The sequence below is a fragment of the Mytilus edulis genome, chromosome 7 (assembly GCF_963676685.1).
Source record: "Mytilus edulis chromosome 7, xbMytEdul2.2, whole genome shotgun sequence".
NCBI lineage: Eukaryota > Metazoa > Mollusca > Bivalvia > Mytilida > Mytilidae > Mytilus > Mytilus edulis.
This window is the reverse complement of record NC_092350.1, coordinates 78,778,885-78,795,917: the sequence shown is the minus strand read 5'-3', so window position 1 is coordinate 78,795,917 and position 17,033 is coordinate 78,778,885. Positions and strand designations below refer to the sequence as shown.

The 17,033-nt window shown below is 34.0% G+C and overlaps 1 long non-coding RNA gene across 2 annotated transcripts; it reads left to right on the top strand.

Moving 5' to 3' along the window:
* Positions 1–1,492: 1,492 nt before the first annotated feature.
* Positions 1,493–15,397, top strand: LOC139482279 (uncharacterized). 2 transcript variants are annotated; one of them, XR_011654822.1, is made up of 3 exons: positions 1,493–1,670; positions 2,913–3,013; positions 14,461–15,397. It is a non-coding gene; the product is annotated as an uncharacterized lncRNA (long non-coding RNA). The 2 variants fall into 2 exon arrangements; XR_011654823.1 differs by lacking the exon at positions 1,493–1,670 and adding an exon at positions 2,571–2,695.
* Positions 15,398–17,033: the final 1,636 nt, after the last annotated feature.

Here is a 17,033-nt window from a genome sequence, read left to right as displayed (position 1 = left end):
TACTCTTTGTATTAAACCCTGTCACTCTTTGACTTTACTATAACCCATACTCTTTGTATTAAACCCTGTCACTCTTTGACTTTACTATAACCCATACTCTTTGTATTAAACCCTGTCACTCTTTGGCTTTACTATAACCCATACTCTTTGTATTAAACCCTGTCTCTCTTTGACTTTACTATAACCCATACTCTTTGTATTAAACCCTGTCACTCTTTGGCTTTACTATAACCCATACTCTTTGTATTAAACCCTGTCACTCTTTGACTTTACTATAACCCATACTCTTTGTATTAAACCCTGTCACTCTTTGACTTTACTATAACCCATACTCTTTGTATTAAACCCTGTCACTCTTTGACTTTACTATAACCCATACTCTTTGTATTAAACCCTGTCACTCTTTGACTTTACTATAACCCATACTCTTTGTATTAAACCCTGTCACTCTTTGACTTTACTATAACCCATACTCTTTGTATTTAACCCTGTCACTCTTTGACTTTACTATAACCCATACTCTTTGTATTAAACCCTGTCACTCTTTGACTTTACTATAACCCATACTCTTTGTATTAAACCCTGTCACTCTTTGACTTTACTATAACCCATACTCTTTGTATTAAACCCTGTCACTCTTTGGCTTTACTATAACCCATACTCTTTGTATTAAACCCTGTCACTCTTTGACTTTACTATAACCCATACTCTTTGTATTAAACCCTGTCACTCTTTGGCTTTACTATAACCCATACTCTTTGTATTAAACCCTGTCACTCTTTGACTTTACTATAACCCATACTCTTTGTATTAAACCCTGTCACTCTTTGGCTTTACTATAACCCATACTCTTTGTATTTAACCCTGTCACTCTTTGACTTTACTATAACCCATACTCTTTGTATTAAACCCTGTCACTCTTTGACTTTACTATAACCCATACTCTTTGTATTAAACCCTGTCACTCTTTGACTTTACTATAACCCATACTCTTTGTATTAAACCCTGTCACTCTTTGACTTTACTATAACCCATACTCTTTGTATTAAACCCTGTCACTCTTTGGCTTTACTATAACCCATACTCTTTGTATTAAACCCTGTCACTCTTTGACTTTACTATAACCCATACTCTTTGTATTAAACCCTGTCACTCTTTGGCTTTACTATAACCCATACTCTTTGTATTAAACCCTGTCTCTCTTTGACTTTACTATAACCCATACTCTTTGTATTAAACCCTGTCACTCTTTGGCTTTACTATAACCCATACTCTTTGTATTAAACCCTGTCACTCTTTGACTTTACTATAACCCATACTCTTTGTATTAAACCCTGTCACTCTTTGGCTTTACTATAACCCATACTCTTTGTATTAAACCCTGTCACTCTTTGACTTTACTATAACCCATCTATCGTAGAATTTAGAGGTCATAAATGTCAACACTTTTCACATAACTAGAACATTTCGTCTCATTAATGCGAAACTACGTGTACGTTGTATCGATACTTACATGTATCGGAAATTATCTGCCAGTGATAGGACAATGATAGGAAGCTGCTACTACATACGGTAGCCTGTATCTATAACGCAATATCAAATGTTAAGGTCAACATCATTATATATAGGCTTTTTATTTACTAAAACGATCACAGTTTAACCATTTTAAGGTAAGCGTTTTTTTTATTTTCTTATAAATAAAGAAATAATCTTTATTTCAAGAGGATAATCCCATTAGTTAAACAAATCTTCATGAGAGTCAAATAATAATAAAATATTTATAGAGCACAATATTATACATTTTATCATGATATATACAGAAAATACAATTGTTTATAGATAGTAATGATTATGTTGAGCATAGAAAGCATAAAGCACTCCTATACTTACTGGTATTTCACACAGTCACACACATGAAATGAAAATTAACTGCTGAAAACATTAATTATAAACGAAATAAGATTCCATTATTCTTTAAATATTTAAATGAACTGTTTATCAAGAAGTCACTTGTTTTACTCAGAGGTACCTTGGATAATGAATGCTCTTCTTTTTTTTTATCAATTGGTTTTTTTTTGTTTTTTTTTTGTTTTTTTTTTTAAATATTTCAAATTATTTTTAGAAGTACCTTATATTTCTAAGAACTTGCAATGATATGTAAATCGTATGAATAACAGAAGGAACACAATTATATATGCAAACAATTTGAAATAAGAAGAAGTTTGATTTCAAAAATTATATTTCAAATTCAAAGAAAAAAGTAAAAAGGTGTATGCCAAAATCGCCTATGTTTTTTTTTTCACTCTCGAACGAAAAATAATAAATGATGAAATACCGATATGGTCATATGGTCAAGCATATGCTTAAATTCGATTATTTTCACCTTGATTTTGGGCCATACAATGCAGTAATTCAGGAGCAGATACGAGACTAATTTCACAAAAATATTACAAGAAAAAATACTCGTAAGTCATGAACACTTCAGTTTTACTTTCGAACAATTTTTGTGGTACGTCTTTATTAAAATAGCCACAGAACAGTACGAATCTTATTCCTGAGCGTAAACTAATTTTGTAGCTGAATGTAATTGCTGACTCAGGATGTTAATCAAGACCCGTTATTACCTGATGACCTTGAGCTTAGAGGTGTATGTGTAAATGACATCTATATTGCGTTATAATTTGATATAAAACAGGTACTTAGAAAAATAGGAAAGAGAAACGAGAAAGGAGAACTTTAAATCGCGTTCTTAATTTCTTATTCACGGAGACGAATATTAATCAAGCTGTCTCCAAACCGAGGTGATGTTAATTAATTAGCTAAGGAAGTGAAATTCATATGGAAAATTAAATACTGTACAATGTTTTATACAGCTTAATAAGTCTTCATTTGTATTGAATTATATTTTGTAGATTTTTTTTAAAAGCAAAGAAAGACGAAAACATGGTTTCTACAACTCTTTTGATAATGTCAATTACTTTGGTATTTCTTGGAGTCAGTGAAGCACTTAAAGGTTCGTAGAATCATCATTTTTCAAACAATTTATGTCCTTTGTAGAAAGATAGATCAAAATTGTCTAACAATGAGAACAATTCGAGATATACAAAAATATGTTCAAAACCTGTTTTTGTGGTTGTTTTTTTTTTTGGATGTTTTTGCAAACTTCAGATAAGGATTATTCGTTTCGATTCACGTTGTTATATTATATGACGATTTTAATATTAAACACATTTTGTAGTTTAAGTAAATGATTTCCTAATCAGCTTTTGCTTTAATTGTTTTAATTCTAGCATTTGTCATGCTTAAAACCGAACGCAAGTCTACGAGGGACCTAAAATTCGAAATTTCACAACGTTTAGATATAATTTAAACTTGTCTTCCTTAATATATTGATGTAGAATCGTTAATCCAAATATAATACAGAACTTTTGGGATACCCATTTTATAGAACTGATAGGACATTTGCATGTTGTAATTCTCGTTCATTTATAGGTCATAGGTATTTTCTGTTATGTTAACTACGAATGTTTGTGAACAGCTTGGTATCTTTGATATAAAACAGTCCGGATGCCGAGGCTATAACTGGAATTTAAATGAAACAACAATACTACTTTAATATTCTTTAGTGATTCAAATCTCCCCAAATTGCTCTCGAAAGAAACATATAAGTGTAAAACCATGTCGTAGAATAATTCCTTTGAAAATCATTTTAAGGAAGCAAAGACTAATCAAACAACAGGTAAAGGATTCAATGATCAACGTTTTTTTTTAACTGATGAATACACTCAAATATAATCAATTTCGATATTGCAGAAAGTAGTAAATTCAACGTCATTGACTTTGTGACGATAATAACTATACTATTAAACGAGAAGACCTCATTTTGTGTGTCGCTTCTTTTCTTTCCACAATAAATCATTCATCATGCGCATGTGTTCTATAGGTACCATGCATAGTCGCATTTGTCATCCTCGCTTATGAATATTCAGTTTGGGTTATTTTGTGAGAAAACCGAAAATAAAGGCGTCCGAGTATTGTATCCGTCATCGGACGAACTTTTAAGACAGACAGGAGTGTTTGAAATTAGTGAGCTACCATTTGAATTTTATGAGGGGTTATAGGATGAAATCTGAGTAGAACAAAAGTATTGAGTAAAAACGGCATGATGAGCAACTTTGCAAAAATAGGCAGGATGACAATTTTATTTTTAAAAAACTAGGCTAAAATGATAAAAAAAGAGGCATGACCGAATAATATTTTTCCTCCTACCCACACCCCCAAATAAAAAAAAACCCATTAAAATTAAATGGTAGCTTCCTTACACAGAATTTATATAATTATAATTGACTTATTCTGTGTAATTTCAATCAGTCCTACACAGAAGTATCGCAATATTCCAAGATATAGAATTATAAGGATTAAACTTTTTTCTAATTGGACTGTCCGCTCACAAACTAACTGAAAAATGTTTAATCCTATACATAATATATGACATTTTATACCCCCATTACGCATATATAAATGTGTTCTCGGTTACCAGACCAACTCTATTTCAGGCATACTAACTTAAATTTAAATTTAAATGTGTGTTTTCAGTTACCCGATCAACTCTTTCTAAGATAGTTCTAGTATATGTATATTTATTTATAAATCAATGCCCATCAGTTAATGCTGATTAGATGCCCTACTTGAAAATATATATACGTTGGCTCGAAATCGGTTGATAACAATATAAATACATGAACATATATAGATGTTTAATTCAATATTAATGTTCGAGTTTGTTGCAAAACAAGCAAAGATCTGTAATTTACCAGTTTGTGTAGCATACTGATAACAGTTACAACAGCGAAATTGGCAAATTTGAACTAATGGCAGTATACGGAAGTTCGAACTGACGTAACTGACAACACGATACCCCAAAAGATAACGTCCAGAGGCCCTTACATGTGGCATAATGTGTTCATGAGTTGATAACACTGGTAATGAATTTCATAAAATTAGCTTTAATTGGGAATGCGATGAACTCGAAAGAACCGTTGTTCTTCTTGTATTCTTGAACTAGAATCACTCCATTAAATTAATTCACTCCATTAATTCAACACTCCTGTGTTGACTTGAGTTACCATTGATATGTTCATATTATAAATTAACTGTTAAAACTTTGAATTTTTGAAAAACTAAGGCTTTTTTACCTCAGGAATAGATTACCTTGGCTGTATTTGGCAAAACATTTAGGAATTGTTGGTACTCAATGCTCTTCAACTTCGTAATGTATTTGGCCTTTTAAACATTTTTTGATTCGAGCGTCACTGATTAGGCAGTGGCGGATCCAGGGGGAGGGTTCCGGGGGTTGGACCCCCCTTTTTTGGACGACAAATGCGTTTGAATGGGGACATATAGTTGGAACCCCCCCCCCCCTTTTTGTCCTGGGTTGGGAACCCCCCTATCATAAAGTGGGTGATAGAAATAAAAGACGTCTTGACTATTTGATAGATGTATTAGAAAAGCATAGTAACACGTCAAGGTGACGTGACGTTACATAAAGCGCGGTACATAGTAAACGTCCAGTGTGCGGTATTTTTACTGGGTGATGTGGTATGTAATGCAGCTTGATATTTAGATTGATTTCTTCGTTATCAACTCTCTCAATGAACCCTCGCTTTTCCTGCTCATCAATTATTTCTCCGTATTTTAAAAGTAATTTTGGTTCCTTTTGTAAACGTTTAATGACACTCTCAGTCCTTCTAAAAGCATGGCAAAGAACAGAGTAGCACCTCTGAAACAACTGACAATACCAAGATTAGAATTGATGGCTGCCGTAATTGGAAGCAGACTTTTAGCACACATAAGGAACACTTTGCAGATAACCCGTGCAGTTTTATGGAGTGATAGCCAGATAGTTTTGACCTGGTTAAGTTCAAAGAAACCTTTAAAACCGTTCATTTCAAACCGCGTTAAGGAAATAACAGAGCTAACAGAAGAGTTAACTTGGCGATACTGTCCAAGTGAGTCAAATCCTGCTGACTTACTGTCAAGAGGGATAACCGTTGATAAATTCAAAGACAACCGACTTTGGATGCATGGCCCAGATTGGCTCACACTTGAAGATAATTGGCCAGAATGGAACAGAGATGAAGCACAAATCTTATCCACTATTGCGCACCAAGAAGTCGCGGTAGATACCGTACAAGCTACACAGAACAAATTTACTATACACATGATACAAGGGATCGGAAATGTCATCGATTTGAATAGATTCAACTCATTCAAGAAACTTCTTCGAATTACCGCTTACGTGAGAAGATTTATTACCAACTGTAGAAAACGAGCTATACACACAGGTATGTTAAACACGATCGAAATACAAAACGCATCTTTAACGTGGATAATATACATACAGAAAAAGCATTATTCAGAAATCATTCAAGATTTGCAAACAGGAGAGGGGAAAAAACACAACCTTGTCAAACAACTTAAATTATACATAGCTCAAGACAAATTAATTCGCTGTGACGGACGCATTCATAATGCACCTCTTGAAGAAAATACAAAATTCCCGATATTGCTACCCGCAAAGGACAAATTGACACAACTTATCATAATGGACGCACATGTAACTCATTTTCATTCAGGATTATCGAGTACCGTAACATTACTACGCCAAACCTATTGGATACCATCGATACGACAAGTTATCAAGAGCATTATACATAAATGCGTGATCTGCAAGAAAGTTGCTGGTCGACCGTATTCGGCTCCAGATCCACCTCCTTTGCCTAAAGACCGACTAACAGAGGCACCCCCGTTTACAGTAACCGGGGTAGATTTTACTGGCGCTTTGAATGTTAAAACCACAGATGGACTTACCAGTAAAGTATACGTTTGTCTCTTTACTTGCGCAAACACTCGTGCTGTACATTTAGAAGTAGTGATGAATTTATCTGAAGAAACATTCATATTAGCGTTTCGAAGATTTGCTAGTAGAAAATCATTACCAAAAACTATGATTTCTGACAACGGAACAACATTCATCGCAGCCGCCAAGCAATTAACAAGATCATCAGCTGTTATAGAAAAACTGAACAACTTCGGCACTACATGGAAGTTTATACCAAAAAGAGCCCCGTGGTATGGTGGATTTTGGGAGAGGCTTATAGGACTAACGAAGGACTCTATCAAAAAGGTATTAGGGCGTTCATTGATTCAGATTGAACTATTAAGAACCATTGTTACGGAAGTTGAAGCTATACTCAACGACAGACCTTTAACATACGTATCATCCGACCCGTTAGATGAACCGCTCACCCCGTCCCACTTACTTTACGGACGTAGAATTACATCACTACCTTACCCTACGAATCAGGAATTGGAACATTCACTAAATGATATGACACATAAATCTACGAATAAACTGTTTAAAATGAAATCACAGATTATTCAAAGTTTTTGGTATAAATGGAAACACGATTATTTAACAGCTCTACGAGAATATCATCGCAATACAGGAAACAATAAACAGCTGATCACCATTGGAGACGTGGTACAAATCTATGAAGATTCGCCGAGGATCAAATGGACACTAGCCGTTGTCGAAAAACTCAACGTAGGAGGAGACGGACTAGCAAGATCTGCCGTCATACGGACCAAAAATGGACTAACATCGCGTCCAATCACAAAACTGTACCCACTTGAAGTTAGTTTGAATAGCGATGATGACAATACAGACTGTGCAATTAAAACATGTCGCAAAGCTTAAATGGTTGCCATGGAGAAGATAAAGAAATGGACTAAGTGAATTATAAAAAGACTTTAAATGTGTTAATAGCGAGATTCAATTTAGTTTTTCATGGACATTAACTCATTTGAGAAATGCTTAAAGTTTTCAGATATTTTATTTTCTTAATAGTTTTAAATTCAATGTTTTTTGGTAATTTCACTTTTGTGCGGCCCCCAGTATATCGTAAATACCGCACACTGGACGTTTACTATGTACCGCGCTTTATGTAACGTCACGTCACCTTGACGTGTTACTATGCTTTTCTTGCTGTGAAATATTTAAAATTTTCTTTGAACTTAACCAGGTCAAAACTATCTGGCTATCACTCCATAAAACTGCACGGGTTATCTGCAAAGTGTTCCTTATGTGTGCTAAAAGTCTGCTTCCAATTACGGCAGCCATCAATTCTAATCTTGGTATTGTCAGTTGTTTCAGAGGTGCTACTCTGTTCTTTGCCATTATTAAGGAACTTTTTCCATTTGCGATAATGTACGCGCATGCGCCGTAGGCTTTCATGCTAGAGTCCGTGAATACATGTATTACGTTGTCGTTGATTGTGTCTGGACTTTCATCAAAGTAATGTCGGGGTACAACTGTCTTTGTGGCTTCCTGTATATCCTTTCTGATATTCACCCATTCTGTGATCGTTGAGTCGGGTAGTAATTCGTCCCAGTTGAAGTTTTTCTCCCATATGTTCTGCATTAACATTTTACTGCGGACGGTTATAGGGCTTATAATTACAGCCCCTCTGGTCATGTTATAACTGGGGATCTAAACATAATTCAACATGAAAATCTCCGAAAGGTGATTTCTCATGGTCCTAAGTTTAGAGAACCCCAACACATCAATTGGAACCATAACTTCAAAATAATTATGGATTCCATTGAGGACTACGCCAGAGCATGGGCTAAGCGAGAAGAAGTTGAACTGGACACTTTGTCAGAATGGGTTAAAACTATCAGGTCTCTGATAAAGCGTCGCGTTCACAAGTTGAAAAACTGTGTGAACGATCGACCAAAGTCCGTTTTCAGAGACAAAGAGGCCATGAAATGTCTATCAACTCTTCATGATAAGTATGTTGTTGTTCCTGCGGACAAAGCTTCAAATAATATTGTCTTTGTATGTAAATCGTATTACTACGAATGTCTTGTAAAAGAATTGGGTATAAAGGAGCACTCAGGTAATCCCACATACAAAGACATATCATTTGACAAGGATGAGATTTTAGCAAATCATAAGTCCTTCATGGCTTCAATAAACATTGCATTGAACACCAAATCGGAGGACTTACCTTGTTTGTATTGGATACCAAAGCTTCATAAAATTCCGTACAAACAACGGTATATTGCTGGCTCATCTTCATGTTCTACTAAAGAATTGTCCATTAGATTGACTAAAATTCTGTCCGCAGTGAAAGAGGGTCTTCAGAAATACTGTGAAACTGTTTACTCGCGTAGTGGTATTAACCATATGTGGATTCTTAAAAATTCTAAAGAACTTCTAGACAATTTTAAATCTCGGTCTTTTTCTGAAATTAGTTCCATCAAAACTTTTGATTTTTCAACCCTGTATACCACCATTCCCCATGTGAAATTGAAAAATCGCCTTAAAGAAATAATCCACAATGCCTTTCAACATAAAAATGGTAGCATACGCTATAAATTTATTACTTTGGGATTTCATAAGGCATATTTCGTAAATAGTGACAAACAAAAAGGTAAGATATGCTACACAGAAGAACAAGTGGTCAGTATGCTGGAGTTTCTTATCGACAACATATTTGTTGAGTTTGGAGGTAGACTTTTCCAACAAATTGTCGGCATTCCTATGGGAACAAACTGTGCGCCTCTTCTTGCCGACCTCTTCTTATTTTCATATGAATCGGAGTTCCTCCAGACACTTGTAAAAAACAAGAGAATCAAAGAAGCCAGATTATTTAATTTCACTTTCAGATATATTGATGATGTTCTTTCCATAAACAATCCGAACTTTTCTGATTGGGTTCCATTAATATATCCCCCAGAACTAGAGATTAAAGAAACAACAGACACGGCTTCATCCGCCTCATTTTTAGACTTATATCTCGAATTTGACTTACACAGTCATCTCAGTACCAGAATCTATGACAAACGAGACGATTTTAATTTTGAAATCATAAATTTCCCCCACCTTAGTAGCAATATACCAACTTCACCTGCATATGGGATATATATTTCCCAACTTATTCGATATTCAAGAGCTTGCAGCTCCTACTCAGACTTTGTAATACGTCATCAGTGTCTGAGTAGAAAGTTGATGAAACAGGGGTATGTCAAAGAACGTCTCGTTCTTTTTCTAAAAAAGTTCATCGGAAGGTACCAAGACCTTGTTGATAAATATTCCGTATCAACTTCTCAAATAATACACGATGGTCTTGATGTATAGATTCTTCGTACTGACGTTGTTTATCATCTTAACAACGTGTTTTATAGTTCTTTCATTTGTCTTTGTTCTATTATTAATATTACTTTTACTGTTAAATGGTTTCATGTGATATCCGTTTCACGTGGCTCGGTACTTATACATCTCGTCAATGTGTTTGTATTGGCTTTCATTTTTTTGTGGTTTGTTTTGTATTTGCGACTTTTTGTATTTCTTTTGTTCTTATAACGTGGCTCTGTACTTTAAAAGATCCCGTCAGTATGATATTGTTCTATTATATGTCATTATGATATATTTCTATTATGAATTACAATATACGTTGAACCACAAACGTCAAAATCATTCAATCGCGTAGTGGTATTAACTATTTTTGGATTCTTATAAATTCTATATATAACTTTTGGACTAGTTTAAATCTCGGTCTATTTCTTAAATTTATTCTTACATACTTTTGATTTTTTAACCCTGTATGCTAACATTCCCAGGAAAATTTTAAAATTGTTTGTACGCACATTGAACGACAAATTTATGTGACGTATAAAATTTTCTGACGTCAGACACTCAATAAATGTGTTCGTAGATAGTAGATGTTTTTGTGTTCTGTTAAATTGTTCCTTTTAAAATTGTTAAACGATGATGACTGATGTACCCATATTTTGACTATTATATTTATTGTGTCTGTTTATTTAACGCATCAATGTAAAAATATCGGAAATTGATGAGACTGTCATTACAAAAGTGAGAGGGTTAGCGCTATAGAACCAGGTTTAATCCACCATTTTCTACATTTGAAAATGCCTGTACCAAGTCAGGAATATGACAGTTCTTGTCCATTCGTTTTTGATGCGTTTTGTTATTTGATTTTGCCATGTGATTATGGACTTTCCCAATTGATCTTCCTCTAAGTTCAGTATTTTTGTGATTTTACTTTTTAGTATTCCTAGCGGGTCATAAATCCTTGATGATTGTCTTAGTACTTCGCGTTTTGTTATTAGTTCTGATGTATCTAGATTAGGCGTAACGAATCCTAATGTGTCACTGGCTGTATCCCATCGTAATCCTAAGATTTTAACTAGTTGATCTTTGTCCATAACGTTTTCGGTTCTTGCTAATACTTGTAGTAGTTGACTGTTCGAGGCCCATGAGCGCAAATTAAATCCTCCATCTGCAAATAAACTACGAACGAGTTTAAAGTATTTCAACAGTTCTTCTTCTGATTCAAAGCTTGATACAATGTTATCTACATATAAATCTTTGGTAAGTTTATCCGTGAAATCAACTGGATGGTTATTCAAGTGCTTTGATAATACGGCGTTCAATATAAATGGCGAGCATGTAGCACCAAATAGTACGGACTTGAATCTGTATGTTGTTAAATCGCTGTTTGGGTCTGTTGGTTTACTCAACCAGAAAAACCTAGTTACGTCCCGGTCCTCAATGTCCAGTCCAACATTTAGAAACGCCTTTTCGATGTCTGTAGATACTGCATACTTATTCAAGCGGAATCTGAGTAATATGGCAGTGACTTCATTTAACTTAGGCGCTACATTCAGTAAGCAGTCATTCAAGCTAGCACTATCTGGTGTCTGTTTGCAACTACAATCATATACGATCCTGATTGGGGTCGTGACTGAATCCTTTTTTACTGGGTGATGTGGTATGTAATGCAGCTTGATATTTAGATTGATTTCTTCGTTATCAACTCTCTCAATGAACCCTCGCTTTTCCTGCTCATCAATTATTTCTCCGTATTTTAAAAGTAATTTTGGTTCCTTTTGTAAACGTTTAATGACACTCTCAGTCCTTCTAAAAGCAACAGCTTTGTTTGTTGGTAGCGGTGGATGTTCTGCTTTCCACGGAAGTTTGGCTATATACCTGTTGTTATTGAAAGATATTGCTGTTTCTTCGTACATTTTCTGAAATTCGTCGTTTTCAGTATTTCCGGTCTTATCTTCAACTCCAAGCGATTCAATCTCCCAGAATTTCTCTAGGTTTAATTCCTCTGTCTTGTGTGATACTATAACATTAAGAATAGAGCTCCTACTTGTAGTACATGTACTTGTCATTGTTGGTCCTGATAGGAGGTATCCAAGCCTGGATTCAACGGCGGTTGGTCCTTCACCTCTAATAATGTCATCTCCAACTATACTCCAATAATAATCTGCTCCGATTAGTATTTCAATTTCGAACATGTCATCGTCCGAAACAGGATGTGCTAATTTTAGTCCTCGTAAGTGTCTCATGTTAGTAACGGATCTCACGTGAATTTGTAGTGGCATTGCAATTTTAGGAATAATTAGTACATTTAGTGGTATATTTTCGCCTTCATCTGTTTGAATATAAACTGTTGCCGATTTCATGTGTCTTACTTGTCTATTTTGTTCTCCGAAACCGGAAAGGTGTACTACTTCGTTTCCGCTTGAAACTAAATCCAACTTCTCTGCAAGTGTCTCTGTTATGAAGGACCTCTGCGCACCTTCATCTAACAAAATATTTGCTTCTGTACTTTGTTTTTTCGAACTAACAGTAGCTACGGCTGTCTTTAACAGTACATTTGTTGTTCTTTGTGTTAGGGACGAATGTAATACCGTATTTTCGGTTTCATTGGCTGGCGGTTTGCTCGATTCCTCAGATTTCTCATCTTTACTACATATGCTAGTGTGATGACGTTTGTTACAATTTCGGCAGTTACTTTTTGATTTACAATCAGCTAGTTTGTGGTGACCTAGGCAGTTTAAACACAATCGTTCACTTTTGACTATATTCATCCGCGTGTAAGCGGTTGTGACTTCAGTGCAGTTGATGGGTGTGTGTCCGATTTCGTGACAAAATGCGCATTGCTTTGTGTTTATCTTTTTATCCGAATACGACCTTTCGTTCTTGTTGAATGATGATTTTGTACGTGATTTTGCGTTGGTCAAGAATGTAGCGGTAGCGAGTGGGCTTTCTACTTTTTCCGGTAATTTGCCGGCTTCCATAATATTAAGTTCTTCGAGAAGCGCTTTGCGTAAATCATGTAGGGTCCAGTTTGTGGATCTGTGTTCTCGTGCTAAATGTTGACGTATCTCTGCGGGTAATTTATTTAGAATTACAGGGACTAGTAGTGATCCATACGTATCGTCTGTCTGTCCGAGTGACTCGAGACCTCTTACATACGTTTCTGTCTTATCGTAGTAGTTACGGAGACTAGTAATTGTATTAATTGGAGCATGTAAATCAAGTAAGGCCTGCATGTAGGTTTGGACGATTTTATGAGTTTGCCCGTATCTTTCCTGGAGTAATGAAATTGCTTTGTCGTAATTTGTGTTCGTCATGGAAAAACCTGCTATAGTTTGTAACGCTTCGCTTTGTAGAAGGGACTTTAGGTAGTTGAATTTTTGTGCATCACTCAGTGTAGGATTAGTGTGGATCGAGGTTTCATAGGAATCCCAAAACGATTGCCAGTCTAGTATATCTCCGGTAAATATAGGTAAGTTTAACTTTGGTAGCTTGTGATACTCGCTGTTTGCGCTAGACGATGAGCGTGAATTTGAGCTATGCGTATATTGTTGGTTTGCTGATGTTGAAGGTTGACTAATAAATGTAGATGGAACTGATTGTATAAAACTATCGGCATGAGGGTTCAAATTCAATGAAATTGGTTCATTTGCGGTTATACTCTGATTTTGAACTGACTTTGACAATTTTGTAATTTGCCGTAATTTATATTCTAAGTTGAACATGTACTCATCTGATTCCTGTATTTCCACTGCTACATCTTCATCCGAAGTTTGCTCCAAGATCTTCTCGTTGATGTTCTCTAAAGTTCTTTTCTTCTGAGTGACTACTTCTAATAATGTTGAAATTTCCTCGTAATCCGCTTCGGAACTTTGTTGAATTTCTTCAAATTTCTTCAGCAGTTTCGTTACTGCACCTTTGTGTCCCGCTCGTACGGCTTTCATCTTCGTATCCATTTTCCCTTTTGGTTACGGCACCATAATATCATAAAGTGGGTGATAGAAATAAAAGACGTCTTGACTATTTGATAGATGTATTAGAAAAGCATAGTAACACGTCAAGGTGACGTGACGTTACATAAAGCGCGGTACATAGTAAACGTCCAGTGTGCGGTATTTACGATACCCCCTTTTTAAAATGGCTGGATCCGCCCATGTGATGAGTCTTTTGTAGACGAAACGCGCGTCTGGCGTAGAAATAAATTTTAATCCTGATATCTATGAATGAGTTTATTTACATGTCAAGTTTTTTTTACTAATTAGGAAATGAAGCAGTGGCGCAGGACTTGTCAAGTCTTAAGTTAGAAAAGAAGAAGGCGATAGAGTTTCTCCGAAGATCCAAACGTTATGGTTCGTCAGAGTATTTTAGAGAAGGAAGGGAAACTAACAGTGAGGTCGAAGAGAGAAATGATGAAGGTCGCGTACACAAATGGTAAAATGAAACACTTTGAAGCATTAACTATTTATTGATCTGTTAAAATTGTAAAAAGACTAAGCTATTTGTAGTTATTCGGGCAAACCATTTTTTTTTTTTATTAATTCCTGTATTTTTCAATGTTTTTGTGTATGTTAAAATCTTCGCATAGGTAAGAGAACACTAAAGATGGTTTATTATATGTTTTATATATTTGTAATAAAGAGTTACATGTATAAAAGATTACTACTGGCTTTTAAGTATCGATTTTTAAATGACAATAAACTAGACTAATCAAACTTACATGCAAGTGTTGACCAATTATGTACTTAACTAATCATGTATAAGTTTTCTAAATTATTGGAAAGATTATAGGAAAAAAAATCAGATAAAGATAAACTCTTGACTTATTTTGCAATTGATAAAGAAAATTGTTAGGAAGTAAAATATTGTTTAGACACACAGGCGCCTACTTTGCAAGATCAGAATAATTTCGAAATGTTAAACACAATTTTTAAGTGTCAATTTCAATAGCCTTTTCAAAAAGACTTAAGGGTATTGAAAAAATATTGCAATTTATAGAATAATACGTTTTAAACTCAAAAAACTATTTATATAGTACAGCTATGAAGAATATATGTAACATACTAAGAATATTTGCCTCTTTATATTATATGTAATATGTTTTACATTCTTTAAATTTAGTTGATTTTATTCATTTGTATGATCAACAAAGTTATTCGTGTCAAATATACAAATTATTGTAATAAATTTCTTTGCTCTTCATCTTTGCTCTTCATTGTCCGTTTAACTGGAATAACAATATCTTATCTTATGTTATCTTATCTTATATTTTCAAAGTGTAATAAATAAAAATGACGAGCACCAAAGAACAAATGCATGTTCGTTTAATATAAAATTAACAAATACATTTTTAGTTCGAATAACATGAACTATCACACATGCTGTTATGGAATCATGTTCTCCTCTAATCGAGGTATTAAAAATAGAAAATTGGAAATCATTCAACAATTGATAAAGGAAGAAGTAGGAAGATATCAGAGAGTAGAAAAATGAAAGATACGATCAAGTAATTATTTGTGACTTTCCTTGTTTTTTTTGGTTATTTTGGAGTGGTGTGTCTTTTTTTCTACAGTTTTTGACTGGTGATATAGATTCCCAAAAGGTGCTAAAATTCAATGTTGTTTAAAAGTAGGTTTGTAATATTTCTGCAGAAAGATATTGAATTGTATATTTAAGCTGTATGTAAAGGTGTCAAATATGATAAACATCAAGTGATCTATCCATATGTTCTTACATTAAACACTTGTGGGATTTCTAGCATTTTACATCGAGCTCTTTTTATGTGATATAAAAAAGAAGATGTGGTATGATTGCCAATGAGACAACTATCCACAAAAAAACAAAATGACACAGACATTAATAACTATAGGTCACCGTACGGCCTTCAATACCTTTTCGTGCCATTCACAAGTATATCACATTAATTGGGAAAACGGTATCTGTGCAGTCTATTCAATCATTATAAATATGGCAAGCCGTTGTGGAATTTATTCCCTATTTATTAATATTAAAAAATCATTTATTAATATTAATAAATGATTTTTTAATATTAAAAAATGATTTTTTAATATTAAAAAATCATTTTTTAATATTAATAAATCGAATTTTTAATATTAAATAATACGCTGATTTTTTAATATTAATAAATGAATATTTAATATTAAAAAATCATTTATTAATATTAAAAAATCATTTTTTAATATTAAATATTCAGTCTGATTTTTTAATATTAATAAATGAATTTTTAATATTAAATAATACGCTGATTTTTTAATATTAAAAAATCATTTATTAATATTAAAAAATCAACATCAATGTAACCTTAGCGTTTATTATAAGGCAAATCAATCATTATCTGTCAAACGCTTTAATGATGATTATTAGACAAGTCGGTCCGTAGAAATTTTGGAGACTAGTCTATGTTAAGTTAACTCGGACCATCTTATATCGGCCCTGACAAGTATTTTAGGAAAGTTTGAACTATTTAATGATTATAAACTATTAAATATTAAATGTTTAATCCTTTTAATAGTTTCTGAACTTGCCAAAATAAAAGCGTTTTAGGGACAAAACAAATTGACAATGACCGATATTTGGCAAACATACCACAGTACCGTGGTTAAATATTCTGCATTGCCCACTGTGGCATTGCCCCTACCAGAGCTTTGAAAAAATCTATTCATATCAATATTTAAGTTCATGAAAAAATCAAAACATAATTAATGTCACATTCAAGTGTACCACTGACTAAATTCTCGATCAATTTATTTACTTGGGTCGACAATTCGACATAAGCGATTACTAAAAAAAAAAGCATGTATACACTAGTAAGCATTAG